Consider the following 19,627-nt stretch of genomic DNA (forward strand, 5'->3'; position numbering starts at 1 on the left):
AAATGAAAATGTAGAAAAACACAAAGAAGCCAAATTTGTGTAATTTACTTATTGCTGATAGTACTTAATTTAACATTTGTATTTAGTTTTCTCACATATTTACCCATGTATGCAGATATATGTATGTGTATTTATATACATAATTTATATGTATTTGTATATACATGATTTATATAAATATTTTATATATACATATAAAATACAATTATGGTACTACTTCACAATTTTTCATAAATAATTTTAATTGAATGCTAGTGTTTTTCTAGTTTGAAAAACATGTTTTTTTTCACTTGCTTGCGTAATTTTTCATAAATTCCTGTAATTATAAGGTCCTAGAATTGAAGCTAATTTTTCCATGTATGTCTACTCTTAAGTATTTTTTTATGAATTTGCCATAAGCCCCCTGGGAAAATCATATACCAGTTTACACCACAAAATTTGACACAACTCATTTGCCAAACTTCACACTACCCAAAAGAAATTAAATATATGTATATATTTGCAGTCATATTAATTTATGTGAGTAATTTGATGACTATCATGCCTGATTTGTATGTGTTTTGCAAAAATATAAAACTAGGAGTTACAAAGTTTCATGTATGAAAATCATCATTTTATCAAAGTAGGAAGACTTGTTGTAGAAAGGTGTTAATTTTCCCAAATGGATGTATAAATTTTATGCAATTTCAAACAATAATTTGTAGATAGTAGTTCACTAGTAATTCCAGTTCACCTGGAAAAACAAATAGATTTTCTTTGAAAGTCAAAAGAATTTTTGGGGGGCCTCCCTGGTGGCGCAAGGGGTTAAGACGCAACCTATGAAGCTATCCATAGTCACTGAAGCCCAAGTTCAATCCCCAGCCAGGGAGCTACCCACATGGCGCAGTAGTCCTCTCCTGCCTCGCCTGCTGCTCCCCTCAGCAGTGTGTTTCATTCAATTCTCCTGTTCTGCGCCCCACTCTATCTCTAGTGCATCCTCTCACCCCCTGCACCTCTGGCCTGTACTCCAGTTCTTGTATGCATAAATAAATAAATCTTTAAAAAAAGAACTTTTTTGAAATAAATAATGGAGATATTCCATATCAAGTTTCGCAATGTCATAAAGTTATCTGTAACAATGAAAGATTGCTTGATGTCATCAAGGTTCACTATGGGCACAAAATCACTAGAATTTGAAAATCTACATGGGGGAGAATGAATACAAAGTTGATTAAGAGCATAGACTTTTGAAAGGCAGACTTTGGTTTAAATCTGACTTTACCTCTAATACTGGTCAATAAATTCTCTGAAACTTGATTCCCTTCTTTTGAAATAACATTAATAATCTGCACTTATAAGGTTGTTACAAAATCAAATGAGAGGATGAGTGTCAAGCCCTTGACACTGTACTAGATAGGAGGCATCATTAAATAGTAATTTTAACTATTTGTGTAAGTTATTTTTAGTTCTGATGAACTAAATCGACTAAGTTCTTCTGTTAGGGAATGTGTTTGTATACACAAAATTTAAATCTGTATCATCATGTTGCTGGGTTTGTGACAATGCCAGTCTAACTTTATAGATAAAACAACTTTTACAATTAGCTCAAGCCATTTGCAAGTAGGAACAGAGATGAGAAAATAGTGATGTATGTGTCTAAATGTGATATAACTTCTATAAGGAAAAAAAAATAGGTGTACCTGTTGGTTTTTTTTTAAGATTTATTTATTTATTTATACAAGAACTGGGGTACAGACCAGATGTGTGAGAGGATTCACCAGAAACAGAGCGGGGAACAGAACAGGCAGACTGACGAAGTACACTGCTGAGGGGAGCAGTGGGCAGACAGGAGAGGTTTGCCGCGCCATGTGGTACCCTCACCGGCCGGCCGGCATTGAACTGGCCCTGCAGAGGCTGCGGACAGCTTCACAGCGCTGCTCCCAACCACCTGCACCACCAGGGGAGGCCTAGGTGTACCTGTTTTAAAGAGAAACTTTTAAATATTTTAATGAATATTATAAACAACATATTTCACAGCTACCCCCTTTAGATTACATCTTTCACAAGTAGGACATTTTCATTCCAATCATAATACCATTTTGACATCAGATAAAATGAATATTTATTCTCAGTGCCATCAAATAACTAATCCAGATTTAAATTTCTCCAACTACTCCCAGATTTTCCAGATATTCCCAAATGCATTGTATTGCATTTGTTTCTATATTCATCAAGACTCTTTTAGTGCAGAATGGCTTCATTTTTCCCCCCTTCACTTACTTTTGTTAATCTCAACAGTTTCTTGCTTTTTTCTTTTTTCTAATGGGTATAACTAGTTGGATGAATGGGGCCAATTTTTCAATTGTCTTGTGGAATGTTCCTCATTCTGAATTTGTCTAATTGGCTTTGCTTGACTTGTTTTTCTGTTCCCGCTATTTTTCTATTCTTAATGGAAATTACATCTGAAAACTTAATGAAGCATTTTTGGCAAGAACACTTCACAGATGATGCTATGGACTTCATATTGTGTCACACCAGCAATCACAGAAAGTCTGTTTCTCTCACTGCTTCTGAGGCCCCATGTGATCTTGGGGTTAAGGGCCAGCAGCCACATTTCTCCAGTATAAAGTTCTCTGTTTTTCCTTATATCTAGCAAGTAATTAATGAAATGATTCTTAAAACCTTGCAAATATCTAGGTCCCTACCCATTTTTTAATTAAGATTTTTTGCTATTTTGATGATCTTTCCCAGAACCAATTATGGCTTTAAAAATGATATTATGGCTTTTAAAATGATATTTTAAAAATTCTATTTTTGTCTATATTTTTAAGCTGGTATACTTTAACACAAATTTTTAAAAAAGGGAAAATAGGACAAAAACTTTTTGAATGTATCATATAAAAAGAAAGAAATTTTAAGCAAATGTCTAAACATTGTTTAGATTTATGTGGCACTGCACAAGTCACAGTTGCTTCTCCAAGTTTCCTCTCAAATTCAACTTTCTTCTGGGAAACAAACTTAATGATTCATGAAAGGTCTATTTGGAATAACTCAGTCATTCAGTCAACAAATATTTTTGCTTATCTGTGTTAATAGGCTCAGTTGAGTTTTCTTTGAATGAAAAAAGTGAATTAAGATGCAAATTGCTCCAAATTTTGTCTGATCCAAAGTGTCCCGTTTCTCATGCTTTGTAGCAAATTGATATTTTAAATCTGTCAAATTATTTCTTGCCAGAAAAGACATATTTAGGGTAATGCTGTTTTTTGAAGTCTTTCTACCAAAGATGGATTTTACAGATATGTGCTTTTTTAGGTCTGCTAAGACTAATTTTTAAATGTTTTTAATTAAGAAATAATAAACAGTGAAACACAGATCATCTTTTCAACAAATTGTTCTGGAGCAACTGGACATGCACATGCAAAAAAGAAAATAAACCTAGACACAGACCTTGCACCCATCACAAAAATTAACTGATGAGATCACAGACCTAAATGTAAAATGCAATACTATAGACCTCCTAGAAGATAACATAGGAAAAAACCTAGATGCCCCTAGTTATGGTGATGCCCTTTTAGACTCAATACCAAAAGCATTATCCATGAAAAGAAAATTGATAAAATAGACTTCATTAAAGTTTAAAATTTCTGCTTTACAAAACACAGTGTCAAAAGAACAAGACAAGTCAGACAGGTATTTTCAAAAGACATCTGAAAAAGAACTGTTTTCCAAAATACACAGGAAATCTTTAAACTCTAAAATCCTAAAACAAACAGGTCAAATTTAAAAATAGGCCAAATCCTTAACAGATATCTCACCAAAGAAATTATATAGGTGATAAATAAGTATATAAAAGATGTTCTATATCCTAAGTCATCAGGGTAATGCATATTCAAACAATAAGATGCCATTGCCATATTTTAGAATGACCAAAATCTGGAACACTGACCATACGAAATGGCAAGGACTTGGAGCAACAGAAACTCTTCATTCATTGCTACAACCACTTTTGAAGACAGTTTGGTGGTTTCTTTTGAAATTAAGCATACTTTTCCTATATGATCCAGCAATTGCCCTCCTTTTATTTACCAAAAAAAAAAAAAGCTGAATACTTATGTACATGCAAAAATCTGCACAAGTGTATAGAGCAGCTATTCACAATTGCCAAGCTGGAAGCAACCATGATGTCCTTCATAGAAGATGAACCAATAAGTAAACTGTGGCACCTCCAAACAATGGAATATATAATGGAAGTTAATAAAAAGAAAGTATCAAGCCACAAAAAATTATGGTGGGTAATGTATATTACTAAGTGAAAGATGATTTGAAGAAGCTACATACTGTATAATTCTATATACTGTACATACTGTATGAGCTATATACTGTATGACTTTCTAGAAAAGACACAACTCTGAAAACAGAAAAAAAAAGATCAGTGGTTGGCAGGGGCTGAGGAGAAAGGGGTAAGGAAGGAGAGCACAATGATTTTCAGGCTAATGAAACTACTCTGTATAATGCCATAGTGATGGATTTGGCTTTTGAATACAGAAGAGGAAGTGGAAGTGTGGGGAAGGTAAGCCACTTTCTAAAAATTGTATAGTAAATGTGACATCCAGTCCCAGAGCCAAATCTCCCAGTTCCTTACCTAGTGTCCTTTCATGACAGGCACTTTATCTCGATAAAAAGTTTCTTTTTTTCCACAGTGTTCTATCTCCTAGCATTTCTAGATATAAAATGAAATATTATTCTTATATCTAAGTAAGAGGAGAAACCTTAAATGTGCTGATGGTTCAGTCAGAGAAACCAACAAATATTAGTAAATCTTCATTCAAGATGAATAATTTAATTTCCTTAATAAAAGAGATTTTGTTTTTGCCTGAATCAGACATTGTATCATTCATCTTTCCATTTAATTCTGCCTGTGTGGGTAAGAATAAATCATTTAGTTTGTGGTTTTCGAATACTTAGCGTGGTCTGTATGGGAGTACGGAGCCTATGCTGTCATCTAGTGGAATATTGTACTATTACACTACGGTGAAGAGAGCTGCTTGAATACCACACACATCCCTGTAAAGCTGAGCAACATTCTTCAGAATCCCTGCTCCTCTGGCGGCTGATTCTGTATCTCAGTAATGAAGTGGGAGTGGTAGAAAGAAAGTGGTAGAAAGGAAAGATACTTCACCGGGGCTGTGGAGATTCTGGGAAACAGGAGAGAAAACACCATTTCTGAGCAAGAACGAGGTTTTTTGAGGAATAGCAAATGCCCCATATTGGCTATTCTTGGCATGGCCAGGTTGTCATAATAGTATTTATATTTCCAGAATCCCAAAGTAAAAGAAATAAGACAAGGAAATTTTAAAAATTGCATATATAAATGCAAATAAATAATGAATTACTCATCTATAGAATAATGAATTACTCACCTATAAAAACAAGAAATGGACAATCTAAATGATCTCTAAAGGTCTTTTCATATTCATATATTATGTGCTGTAATTACCCACTCAAGGTATTTTTTACCTGCTGGCCATCATACAGACATGAGAAATTTCTGGAGATTTGGAATTTTTTGGTTAAATGGTCCTGATCCGCACTATATTAAGAACTTCACTTTCCTTTTGATTTCTCTTTGTAGGCAAAATAGTAGCTACATGTACCAAACTGAATACCGGGTACACAACCAAGCTATTCAAATTTTTTCTTTGGCTTCCTGCCAAAGGAATAGAAATTGGCTGACAACATCAGAGCAGAAGAAACATGAGCAGGAGGCAGTTTATGCGAGGGGGACTGAAACTCTTACAAATTCTCCAGAGGCCCCATGATTTATTTTGTTTCCTGATAGTTTACACTTTCTAATTTTGACAGATGAGGTTTTCTGCTTTTTTTTCTTAAGCAGCTTACTGGTTTTGTAAAGAAAGCACTAAAAGGGTAAGGTTAAGGAGCCAAGTAAGCATCAACAGAGACAGAAGCCTTATTTTAATTGAACTGAAACCCCAATGGCTGAAAAGCCAATGATTTTTGTTTTCATGCAGACCATTTTCTACTTAAGTTCATAACTGATGAAATAATCTGCTTCAACTCCTTCCTTATTGTTGATATTGATATGGGTAGTTTGTCCAACACATATTATTCAATAAAAGGGTCAGATGGATTTGCATCATTGATTCACTTTTATAATGCAGAGGGAGGCAACCAGGGCACCCTGCCATATCTGAGGTGATGGTGAGGAGGCATCTGACCTGCCAGGTATTTGTGAAAAGCATTTGGCCACATATAGTTTCACCATTGGCCTGAAGAGAGGACAGCTTCCATTTTGGTATTTTATTCCTTCAAGTCAAAGTATTGCTTCAAGAAATTCCCTCTTTCTGTCTTGATTATTTATCAGCTACCACTGTTTCAAGTGAATTAAAGTTTAGCCATCACTGAAAGTAGTCTCAATGATAGGATGTAGAATTTTGATGAAGAACATGTGCAAAGTACAAATTTAACTGTAAATCAGAATTTTCCAAATTGGGTGCTCTGGAGAAGTCCCTTTTTGGAGAAATATTAGTAAGTATTATAGATTTATTTTTTATTTTTTATTTTTATTTATATAACATCTTGATTTTTTTAAAGATTTATTTATTTTTGTACAAGAGCTGGGGTATAGGCCAGAGGCACGGGAGGTTGAGAGGATTCACCAGAGACAGAGCGGGGAGCAGAACAGGCAGAAGTACCGAAGACACTGCAGAGGGGAGCAGCGGGCGAGGCAGGAGAAGGCTGCTGCTCCATGTGGGAATCTCCCTTGCTGGCCAGGAATCGAACCCTTGAGGCAGAGGCTGCGGACAGCTTCACAGCGCAGCGCTCAACCCGCTGCGCCACCAGGGAGGCCCTGTAAATTTTTTTTTTAAAGGAGGTTGGAGGTCAGCTTTTTTACTATAGCTTTTAATGTATTAATAATTATTAACAACTTTTTGTTAAACACTTCTTATATGCCCCAAGTGGATACCCAAGGGAATGAAAGATTAATGCCTTGTAAAGCTAATGTTCTAGCAGGATTATATGAATATGACTATAAATAATAAACATAAAAAGAGAGAAATTACTAAGTGGGGTATAAAGTACATTGGCAACTCAGGGTGTTGGAAGAAAGAGAGCATATTGCATTTTATCAGTAACCAGGGTATGCTTCATTGAGTAATTGACATTTGAGCAAAGATTTAAATTTGTTCAAGAAGTTAGTCATATGATATCTCAGTGAGGAATGTGTTAGGCAAGGTGCCAACCAATGCAAAGGCCCTGAGGTCGGAGCATGTTTGGTATAAATGGAACGGAAAAGAAACCAGAGCTTGTGAAATAGCTGGCAGAAGGCAGGGGTGGGGAATAGTAAAAATTGAAAACATAAGAAGGAGGGGGTTGCACATGACTAGAGCTTTCCTAGCCATCCTACAGACTTTTCAAGCTAAGGAAACACGAGCCATTTTGTCATTTTGAAGAGAAAGATTACATGATCTGACACATTATACCTTAAATTAAACCACTTTGACTTCAGTGGAATATACCATCATTTTAAAATATTATTTGACACAAATGATAATTAAATTTTTGGTTTGAACTAAGGCAATCTGAATGCCTTTGGGAAGGGAAAGATTCCTTTCTGGATTAAAAAGAAACCACAAGATAAAGGAAAAGGTTTTGAAATGTGTAATTAAAGTTAAATTAATCATCTCTGCTTTCTTTAAGCATATTATTTTGTTGAATCATTAAATATATTCAAGTGATGTTGTGTTGGATTAAGGGGATATAATGCCTAACCTCATTTCTTTGTCTGCCAGGACTGCAGCTGAGAGTTTATTGAGTAGGGGATCAAGCTTTACATTAAGAGCCTTCCCTGGAAATGTGGGCTAAAGGATGCAGAGGTTGAAAATGGAAAAAGCTTCTTTATTTGCCTTAGTTTGCTGATGATCCAGACAGATGTTTGCCTGTAAGTGATGGGAATCTATTTTTCTGCTCAAACAAAGACACAGCATTGAAAGCAATCTCTCTCTTCTTTCCTTGACACATATTACCTAGCATTCTATTTTCAGTAAGACCCAGGAAGAAACAATATCGATAGCAATATTGAGTGCACTCATCAGCATTTCTTTCTTTTGGAAGAGATGGTCCTGACTTCCCAGTTGGTCTTCTCCACCTGCATCTGGGTTGCATTGACACCAAATATTTCTGCTGATGCTGAAATCTTGAAGCCCCACCGGAAGTGTTCCTCTTCATTGAAACAAACCTGGTAAGGGGCCCATTGTATGGTCTATGCAATTGCCCATTTCTTTCACCAGCTGCCTCCGACCTACTGGGAACCTAAAAACATTACTTTCTTTGTGATTGTAGAGATAATGTTCACTCATTTAATCACCTTTGGTTGGCATCAGAAATAGCAGAATCTTGGCATTTGGATACTTATTTTCGGAGAAAATAATTGAAAGGTTTAATGGGGATTTTCTTTCAGGGGAAGTATTTCTTTAATGAAATACTTTATTATTATTACTAATAATAACATTTGGTTTATTTTTTTTAATTTATTTTTATTTTTAAACAATATTTGCTTCCCTCCATCCCCTCAGGTTGAGTCCATAGAACTTCCTTCCCCAAGGCACCATCGTGCACCATCACCTCAGTCCCTTTGCTCCTCCCTCCCTCCCTCTGATGACTCTCCCTCCTCCTCCCCTGCAGTATGTCTCTGATTTATAAATGTCTGTTTTTGCTTTGTTGTACTGTTATTATTTTTTGTACTGTTATTATTTTTTACACTGATGTCTTATTTGGTTCCCCTATATTCCTGTTATAAGTGAAACCATCCGATATTTTTCTTTTTCCTTCTGACTTATTTCACTGAGCATAATTCCTTCCAGCTCCATCCACGTTGCTGCAAATGGCATGAATTTATCTTTTTTTTTCCCCAAGATTTATTTATTTATTTATGCAAGCACTGGGTACAGTCAGAAGCACGGGAGGGTGGGAGAATTCATCAGAGCCAGAGCGGGTAGCAGAGCAGGCAGAAGGACCGAAGTACACTGCTGAGGGGAGCAGCGGGCGGCAGGAGAGGTCTGCGCCCCATGTGGGACCCTCCTCAGGTGGCCGGGGAGCAGCCGGGGATCGAACCGGCACCGCGGAGGCTGCGGGCAGCTTCACAACCCAGCGCTCAACCGCTGCGCCACCAGGGAGGCCCATGAGTTTATCATTTTTGATCACTGAATAATATTCCATTGTGTATATATGCCACATCTTCTTGATCCAGTCATCAATTTTTGGGCATTTGGGTTGTTTCCGTATTTTACCTATGGTAAATAGTGCTGCAATAAGCATAGGTGTACAGGTGTTCTTTTGAATCAATGTTTTTGTGTCTTTCGGGTAGATCCCTCCTAGTGGAATTGCTGGGTCATAAGGTAGCTCCATTTTTAGTAGACTGAGGAACCTCCAAACAGCTTTCCATAGTGGTTGGACCAGTTTGCATTCCTACCAGCAATGCAGGAGAGTTCCTTTTTCACCACATCCTCACCAACATTTGTTGTTGCTTGTTTTTTTTTGATATGTGCCATTCTTACTGGTGTAAGGTGGTATCTCAGTGTGGTTTTGATTTGCGTTTCCCTGATTATAAGGTAGGATTGAACATTTTTTCATATGCCTGTTGGCCATTTGCATTTCCTCTTTGGAGAAATGTCTTTTAAGTTATTTTGCCCATTTCTTGACTGGATTGTTTATTTTGTTTTTGTTGAGTCATGTGAGTTCTTTGTATATCTATGTGATCAGTCCCTTATCAGTTGACTGGAGTGCAAAGATTTTTTCCCAATCAGTGGGATGTGTCTCTGTTTTGGTTAATGTCTCTGGCTGTACAGCAGCTTTTCAGTTTGATGTAATCACAGGTGTTTATCTTTGCCTTCAGTATCCCTGCTTTGGGTGATGAGTCATTAAAGATGTTTCTGAGATGTATGTCTTGTAGTGTTTTACCTGTATTTTCTTCTATATATTTTATGGTTTCAGGTCTTATGTCCAGTTCTTTTATCCATTTTGGGTTGATTTTTGTGCACAGTGAGAGGTAGTGGTCTAGTTTCATTTTTTTTTTTTTGCATGTGGAGGTCCAGTTTTCCCAGCACCATTTATTGAACAAACTGTCCACGTTCCATTGCATATTCTTTGTTCCTTTGTCAAAGATCAGTTGTCCATATAAGTGTGGCTTTATTTCTGGACTCTTTATTTGGTTCCATTGGTCTGTGTATCTGTTTTTGTTCCAATACCAAACTGTTTTAATTATTATGGTGTTGTAGTATAGCTTGAAGTTTGGATGTGTGATACCTCCTTTCTCCTTCATTTTCATCAGTAGGGCTTTGGCTATTTGTGGGTTTGTTTTTTTTTTTTGTTTTTTTTTTGTAGTTCCATATGAATTTCATCAATATTTGTTCTATTTCTTTGAAGAATGTCATTGAGATTTTTATTGAAATAGCATTGAATCTGTATATTGCTTTTGGGAGGATGGCCATTTTAATATTGTTAATTCTTCCAATCCATGAGTAGGGGATGTCTTTCCATTTCTTTGTGTCTTCTTCAATTTCTTTTAATGGTGTTTTATAATTTTCTTTGTATAGGTCTTTCACCTCTTTGTTAGGTTTATTTCCAAGTATTTGATTTTTTTTGTTTCAATTATAAAAGAGATGGTTTTCTTGATTTCTTCTTCTTCAGATTAATTTTGTATAGAAAGGCTACTGATTTTTGTGTGTTGATTTTGTATCCTGCTACTTTACTGAACAGGTTGATTATTTTGAGTAGTTTTTCTGTGGAGGTTTTAGGGTTCTCTATGTATATTATCATATCATCTGCAAATAGTGATAGTTTTACTTCTTCTTTCCCTATCTGGATTCCTTATATGTCTTTCTCTTGTCTTATTGCCCTGGCTAGGACCTCCAGTATTATATTGAAGAGCAGTGGTGAGAGAAAACATCCTTATCTTGCTCCTGATCTTAATAATAACATTTGTTTAATGTTTCTTCATATTTTGGGGAGTAAAAATTAGTTTAAGTACCAACTTCTAATGCCAGAGTTTATATTTTCACATATTGATGAGATGGCTGAATTATGAACATATGAAATATGAATATATGAGATAGTGCATGCATTAATGAAGTCATAAAAGCTGTGTGTTGTCTTTCAAGATTTGTTTCCTACCTTGTAATATCATCTCGATTGTCAATACATTAACATTATTATCAATAATAAACATATTTGAACATGCTGGTGAGGGAGCACAGCTAGTACTTAGAGTGACCATTTTAGCCCAATTTGCCAGGGATTTCACGGTTTTAGCACTAAAAGTTCTAGGAATCCTCTCAGTCCAGGGTAAATCAGAATGTTGTTTCCCCTGCTACTCAGTCATAACAAAGAAATAATCTACTGTCTATGGGATAGTCTTTTCTTTTCCCAAGACACAAGATTTTCTAAGAGTCCAAGCAGGAGAAAGTGAAGAGTGAAGGCGAAGATCACCCAGTCAACTTTTGCTAGCAAGTGGTGACAGATGTTGAATTCAGACTGCTCTTACATGTTAAATATTTATGAACCACTTACAATAAGATTAGTAAATAAAACATAAAAATTTAATAAATCCTCATAAAACATAAAAATAAAACATAAAAATTTAATAAACCTGAAGCCTCAGGTTTAATGACTAAAAACAAAATTGGGGAGAAAGAAGTTACTAGATTCCTGATTCCCACTCTGCTCAAGACCCAGACTTGGCTGGGGAGAATTTGGGGGGGGGGTGTGGGGGTGTGTGTTAGCATATTTGTGTGATTTCCTTCTAATAGGAGGGATTTAATAGAAATACCCTGGGTAATCTGTGCTCTCCAAAGATTTATTTATTGCATGCCTGGGATCAAAACCATCTCCTTAACTGCTGTTCCTAACATTTAATGTTAAAACAATGTTTGCATCAATTAAATATTTCTGAGAGAGAGAAAAAATGGACTATCTCCCACATTTTCCTTCCATGCTTCTGCTTCTACCCCCAGATCTGAGACAATATGAAGTCTAGTCCAGTTTGTGTACTTTCTGAGTCTTGTTCAAGGTAATATTTGGGGAATGTGGAGTTATACTACCAGATACATACCAAAATTTTTTCAGGTCGCTATAACATCCATGTAGTATACTTTATCAAAACTTAAAACAGGTAAAGAGTGCTTGAAATATCACCTCCCTCTCGGCAGGAGGGTATCTGTCCAGTCTGTTTGGTGGATATATATAAGAAAAGGGAAATCGTCACAGGTACCTATCCATCACACTGGCCACCTCAGTGGCAGAGTTGCTTCAGAAAAATCTACCGTATGTATTTTTTTTTAAAGGGATTGTAGGAGAAGATGGGTTCTTTGTGATGGGGTGGGAAATTTTTTCTTATGCTACATGTCTCAGTTTTAGCTATCACTAAGAGAGAACTCTGGGGTTTCTGATACATGGGGTGAAGCTTGTTTATTTTCACCTCTCTATATCCTAAATGAGGTGTGCTTTTCAGGGATAAACTAGAATATGATTCATTAAAATTTATATCTGCTTCTTTTGTTCTTCAAAGAAAAATCCTCTAGGGCACTAGGGATTGAGTGAACCATCAGCCCTGGTTCAGAAGTAGCCACTTAAAATGAAAGCCAAGCACTTTCCCTGTGAACAGAAAAATCCAGCCTGCCAATTTCTGAGCTGTCACTTGGCACTCTCATGTAGATTATAAGGCATTTTAATAAAAATGCAGAAATTACTGAGTGGAATTGTTTCTGGCATCAGGAGTACAGAATTCTTCAGACCTTGGTATGTTAATAATTAACTGTGAAGTTTTTTACCCCACCCAATCTATCACTAACTAAATACAAAATGAATGAATGAATTAGTAATTCATTCTTGCATAATGCAAGGGAACTAAAAGAAAGAAGATGGAAGAAAGGCATGATTTAAAAAAAAATGATGTAAATTTATATACATTACCTCACTTTGTGTGCATTATTTTGAGCCAGTTTTCATACAGTCAGGCCTTTAAATGATCTACTTTTAACTGCTTTTCACTCAATCTTACTTTTTACCCCAAAGTTCCTTTATTATCAGAATATTATCTTATTCTTTCATCTAAAGAATCCCTTTATTTCTTACTAATAAAATGAGGAGAATATGGAGTTGGTGAATAGAGTAATGTTATTGCAAGTGAGAAAATGTCCCTGTTTTGCCTAGAAAAGAAATTTGTCTCCTTAGGATGCAAAAAGGATTAGATATAAAGACTCACTGAATATTTATTCATTCTTTCAGTAATTATATTGGGTGTGCTTTATATGCCAAGTGGTGGGTTGGTGGTTAAGGGAGTTTGGAAAATAACACACTGTCTCTGGCCTTAAGAATAATCAGCAAAGGGCCTCCCCAGTGGCCTAGGGGTTAAGTCTCAGCGCTATTACCAGACTGCTGTGCTAGGGAGCTAACCCACATGGCACAGCAGACCTCTCCTGTCTTGCCCACTGCTCCCCTCAGCGGTGTATTTCAGTAATTCTGACTGTTCTGCTCCTCTCTCTGTCTCTGATGAACCTCTCACCCCGCACCTCTGGCCTACACCCCAGTTCTTGTATGCATAAATAAATAAAAATAAATCTTTAAAAAAAGAACCAAGTTGACCAATTGTTAAATTTCCAGGAAACCAATGATCTGGCTGTTAAAAATAAACTTTATTAAAAAATAAGTTATGCAGGGGCCTCCCTGGTGGCCCAAGGGGTTAAGCGTCAGCACTGTGATGCAATCTGCAGCCAATGCAGCACGAGTTCGATCCCCAGCCAGGGAGGTGACCCCCATGGCTCAGCAGACCTCTCCTATCTTGCCCACAGCTCCCCTCAGGAGTGTATTTTAGTCAATCCACCTGTTCTGCTCCCCACTCTTTGTCTCTGGTGAATCCTCTCACCCCCCCGCATCTCCGACCTGTACCCCAGTTCTTGTATGAATAAATAAATAAAAATCTTTAAAAAATTAATTATGCAAACATACACTGAAATTAATCATCCTTAAAACAAGTAAATAAAGACCTAAAACTCATAACTTCCTAATTATTTTATTATTTTACTAGTATCTATAATTCTGAGGTTACTGATTTCTTATATCTATATCATAGAAATACTACAGTATACAGTACTATGTTAAATTATCCCATATTATATTAGTTATATTACATTGTGATGTTATATATTATATTGTATTGTATGTTGTTTATTGTATCATATTGTATTATGTCATGCTGCATTACACTGCTTACTTATTACAGAACTGAGGTCCTCACATCTTTGTCATGTCCGTGGCTTATAATTAGTCACGGTGAGGATACGTATTTACATCATGGAGATCAGTAAACATTAAAATAGTGCTTATTTTTGCTCTGGAAAACCACTTATTAAACATTTTCCAGCACATTCTGAACCTAATATGAAAGTGCAGAGGGCCCTAGGGATTGCAATTCAATTGCTACTGCAGGTGAGACAGGGTGTGGACACTGCCAACTCCAGGCACCTGCTCTACTAGTGGCTGGTCAACTCCAGCATTTTTTCTGTGTAAAGAAAACTTGAGCCCAGGGTTGCCAGATTTTCTGATTTTTCTGAAGAAAAATTCTGATTTTTGTGTAAAATATTCCTATTCAGTACATAACATGGAGTACGATGGGTGTCTTGGTGATGTGTGTGGTGTGGTAACCATATCTGAAGAGATGGCTTCCTATATTTCTGAATCATATCCATTGTTATAAGTCAATGGAACATATTAAAGCATTACTAATAAATAAATACTTTTAAAATTAAATTTTAAGATTTATATATATCAACTAAATGAAAAAATAGCGAAACAAAATAAATGTTTATAAAGATGAGTTCCAAATCAGATCCAGTTTCCTCATTTCACAGAGAGGAAAGTGAGATCTCATCTCTGAGCTCATGCTCAGGGCAAGGCAGGAGCTGTCTCCTCTCATGTGGGGCCAACTCTCTGGGTCTTCATGATCAAAATTAGATCGACTGACTTTCCTTCACTTCACTGCATTCCTTGGATTTTCATTATGCAACCTAACAGAATTTTTTGGTTTCTTTTTTATTGTTCTGGAAAAAAAAAGTCCACAATTTTTAAAATTTTACCTAAAATTTTGAAAGGGTAGGCTGGGCTTCAGTGTACGCTGGTTCATAATAAAGCTTAAGGTTGCTGGGGGGTGGGTGCGGAATAGTCCATATTAGCAGCTGGGCATGCTTCTGAATGACAAGGAGAATAGAACAATTAAGTTGGAGACTGTGCGTGGATCCCTATTTGGAAAATATCCTAAATGGCAAGGAGTTTGATTTAGAGCATTTATAAAGCATGCATTACACAAGTGTGGTCGTGGATATTTACGTGGAAAAACTATACAGAGATTCTCAATTATCCTTTCCCTTTTCCAAGTGTAGTCTAATCCTATATATATATATATACCTACATTGATTTCTTCGCACTTAAAATTATAGAACAGAAACTATTTTGTCTTTTCTTTTTTTTAAGATTTATTTTTATTTATGCATATAAGAACTGGGGTGTAGGCCAGAGGTACAGGCAGTGAAAGGATTCACCAGAGACAGAGTGGGTAGCAAAACAGGCGGATTGACTAAAATACACTGAAAGGGGAGCAGCGGGGCAAGACAGGAGAAGTCTACAGCGCCATGTTAGCTCCCTGGCCGGATCAAACTCATGCTCCAGTGGCTGGTGATAGCTTGATAGTTTGATAGCGCTGAGACTTTACCCCTGCACCACCAGAGAGCCCCCTATTTTGTCTTTTCTTAAGCATCTTGCACATTGTTTCATAGACATCACAGTGGTATTTTTAATCACTCCATATTATTAATTTAAGACCAGAATTTCCTACTTTATTATTGAACATTTATTTTCAAACTTTGGACTATTATAAATACCAGCAATAAATATTTTTATGCATTTAATTTTTCCTTTACAATAAAAATTATACTATTCTTAGAGTTGAATTATTGAATCAAAGCATATAAATTGTCTTCAAAGCTCTTGAAATTGATTTCCAAATTCGTTTTAAAGATATTTATAGCAAAGTATAAATGTTTCCATTTCATGTCCTTAACAGCATTGGGTACTAAGAGTTTTTATTTCCTCGTTTAATATGTATAAAATGGTAGTTATGAAAAAACAAAAATAGAAAAAAAGCATTAAATGGTAGTTACCATTTTAATTAATATCTTGTTATTAACTCTAGATAATTTCTTTTAATTTGCTTGTTAATGATGTCCTCCTTTGGGTATATATCCTATTCATATCAGCTTTAGCTTTCAAGTTCTTATTCTAGTAAACTAATCAAATATAGACACTCCTGGGAAGGCAGGTTTATAAAGCAACCAGCTAAGTGTTTGTGAGTCAACTAAAATGAGTTTTTGTCATTCTACTTATTAAACTCCAATGAATCAGAATGAGGTAGATGTATTTGCTTTTCCTCAACCTGTTCAATTACTTTTTAATTCCTTTCCTAATATGTCCTCTTCCAAAATCCCCTCTGTCCCCTCAGGGCCACTCAATATCCAGCCTTTCCTTCCCTCCAGACTCTCACTTTCCTAGTAACAAAATAAAGTTTCTAATATTGAGAAGCAGAGGGAGCACAAAAATACATTGCCTTTGTTTCATCCGGGAAGGTGAGGTAATATTGATTTATAACACTGCATGTTTTAGTTGTATAAGTTCAGTGTGATTTAAAAGTTCTTAGCTAAATATAATGCTTCATTATATATGAACCTCCTTGTGTAAGCATCTTTACATCTCTCACCTTGTGTTTTCTATTTCATTCTTCATTTTATTAATGTGTGTGTGTGTGTGTGTGTCTTTTTATTCTGTTTTAAAGCAGGGGTTTTCACACTAGGGTGCCCATGCTTCAGGAATGTATAATGTGCCACTCAAGGTCCACACAAGCTGTGGAAGGAACATGTTTCTCCATAAACCATTTCTGGGTCTTGACTGCTTTTGACTTTTTTCCTAAAATTGATCCACCTGAAAATGTGCCTGCATCTCCTCATTCTTATTACGTATTTTGCCCAGTATAACTCTCCCTAAGAGACTATTACAAATATCATTGTCGAGATAGTGGATGACTTTAAATAGCACATCCTTTCCTGAATGAGGTGACTTACTATTTTTTTGCTTTCAACAAAATTGAAGAACCCAATTAAATTGTAAGGTTACAAACTGTTAGGAGTATTGGTTATGATAGATAATAAAGTGAATTTTGGAAAATAAAGGAACTTAAACTATTAAGTTATGATGCTGAAACACCTTTCTTCAAATTCCGTGTATTTAATAAGTATGACCAGTTTTTCAATATTTTCATTTATGAAAGTAAAAAAGGAATATAATTTAGGCCATATCTAGTTTATTTCTAGCAATAAGTAATATCCATTTGCATATGCATGAAATAATTGGGGGAAATGTACCATCACTTCATTAAGAAATACATTTCCAATACAAACTTACTCATAATTTTTAAGCATTTATCAAGAATCGTGTTATGTTTTGCCGCATTTATAAGTCATATAAACTAAAATAGCTAATTTCAACATATATGTATATCCTTGCAAAGAAGTGTGATGGGGTGATAAAATTCTATGAAGGAAATAAAATGAAAATGTATGTTCAAAGAAAACAAGGAATGATACAATTTTCTGATTTTTAAAGGGGCGCTTACTCATATTTTAAAATACATCGTGTGGCTATTTAGATTCATCAGGTACATCTGGAAAAGCAATATAAATTTTATTTTAAATTATCAATATTTAGGTAATTTAAAAATTTATGATGAAAAATTATAGATGTCTACTTGAATATGTTTGAGGCAGTTCTTAGATTTTAAAAATTCTTTGAGAGGGTGTATAAATCATGTAATTTGGGGGGGGCGGAATAAATGAAATATAAATTAACTCAAAAATAAGTAAATATGGGACATGTCACTATGCATCAGCAGGGCTGTCAGGTAAGAACAGGTGTGGGTGCTTTCAAATACTGCCAACAGCAATTTCATAGACGCTCTGTTTTCAGTGTTCTTGAAATTCTTAATTAAGATTTATTCTTTCCAATCTCATGGAGAGGTATGCTTCTGAAAAAGTACATCATGATGTGACATTTACCAAATGAGCTCGCAAATTTTCCTGAGTTTTTACCCAAAGTTACATTCCTATTTTTCTTAAAATAATAACTAACTAGCTTTTATTAAATGTCTACTATTTTCCAAATGGTTCTCCTGAGAAATTGTTATAAATGAAAATTCTCATATCCCAAACATATTGAATCAGAAACTCTGGGCATAATTAGGTGATTCAGAAGCTTGTCAAAGAAAATACTGTTTACAAAACATCTGGCAAGTGGCCTTGAACATAGTAGGCATATAATAAAAATGAGCTGCTATTACTTTTTCAGTAGCTCCTTGAAAGAGGTTTTCTAGTTTATTCTAGATCCTTGAAAGAAAGAGTTCTATATGTTCAATTATTCACAGGCTATAAGGACATAACATATTTAAAATCAAACTCATTGTTTCCTACCCAAAACAGATGTCTGCCTTCAACGTCCCCATTTCCATCAATGACAAAAATAAATACATAAATCTGAATGTTTCAAATAGAAACTGACCTATTGAAAGACCATACTGGGTGATGTCAGGTGCCTCTAATCCTGGACATATTTCTTCTACCAGCTGCTTCAGTATATGAAGTTCACACCCTCAAATTCACTTTTCTGAGGTAAGAAATCACATCCACAAGTCTCATGTTAAAATTTACATCTGTTTTGGGGAAAAGACATTTATTAATGCAAAAGCATATCAGAAACTAGAGTAACCAGATCTCTCCTGGCAAACCCGCCCTCCCCCCTCCACGGTCTGTGTTATCACTGCTGCTGCTGGCAGAGATGATGACAGGAATGTTTTGCTAAAAGGAAGAGCTGAGAAAAACTCCAACCAGCACCTACTGCATGGGCCACAGAGAAGAGCTGTGCTTTTATAGACATTCTGCTTCCACACTTGGATTATCTCCAGGAAATATATATCTGGGACCAAAGTGAGTTAGGGAGATGAGTCAGCAGCTTGCCAAGTTCCCAGACCCAGGGAGTAACAGGCTTCACTGCCACATCAGGACTGGCAGAGGCCACCTGCCACTCTGCCTTCATCCCAGGGAAGTTTATGTAAAATTTGCTTCACCTACGTCACGTCAGGTCAGTCAGTTGTCAAGTCCTTCCATTTTTCCTTTGGATTCTTCTTCATTTCATTGCCATCCTTCAAATTCTAGAAACTACTGTCAGGATTCTACCTCTCATCTCAGTCTGCACCCATTCTTTCTATGCATTTTGTCTTTGTAACACTCTATTTTCGTCGGTTTACAATTTTGCAAAAATTTTGATTTCATACTGGCTTAGTGCAGAAGTAGTTTTATTTCAGCGACTCCAAGAATCACATAGGTAGCATGTTTAATGCAGATTCCTAGACCATATTTTCTGGGGTTCTGATTTAGTTGATATGGGTTGGGGTCCAAGGATCTAAATTTTGGTAGTGTCCACCCAGATGGTAGTAACCAAGTTTTCCTTGTCTAAAATCCATATCCTGAAAAACATC

The 19,627-nt window shown here is 35.8% G+C and overlaps 1 long non-coding RNA gene across 1 annotated transcript; it reads left to right on the forward strand.

Annotated features, from left to right (window-relative positions):
* The first annotated feature begins 7,810 nt into the window (after positions 1-7,810).
* LOC119256865 (uncharacterized) lies at positions 7,811-18,606 on the forward strand. The gene is made up of 3 exons (XR_005127905.2): positions 7,811-7,939; positions 8,113-8,239; positions 18,573-18,606. It is a non-coding gene; the product is annotated as an uncharacterized LOC119256865 (long non-coding RNA).
* Positions 18,607-19,627: the final 1,021 nt, after the last annotated feature.

This window comes from Talpa occidentalis, unplaced genomic scaffold, assembly GCF_014898055.3.
Source record: "Talpa occidentalis isolate TD23 unplaced genomic scaffold, MPIMG_talOcc4v2.1 talOcc4.4, whole genome shotgun sequence".
NCBI lineage: Eukaryota > Metazoa > Chordata > Mammalia > Eulipotyphla > Talpidae > Talpa > Talpa occidentalis.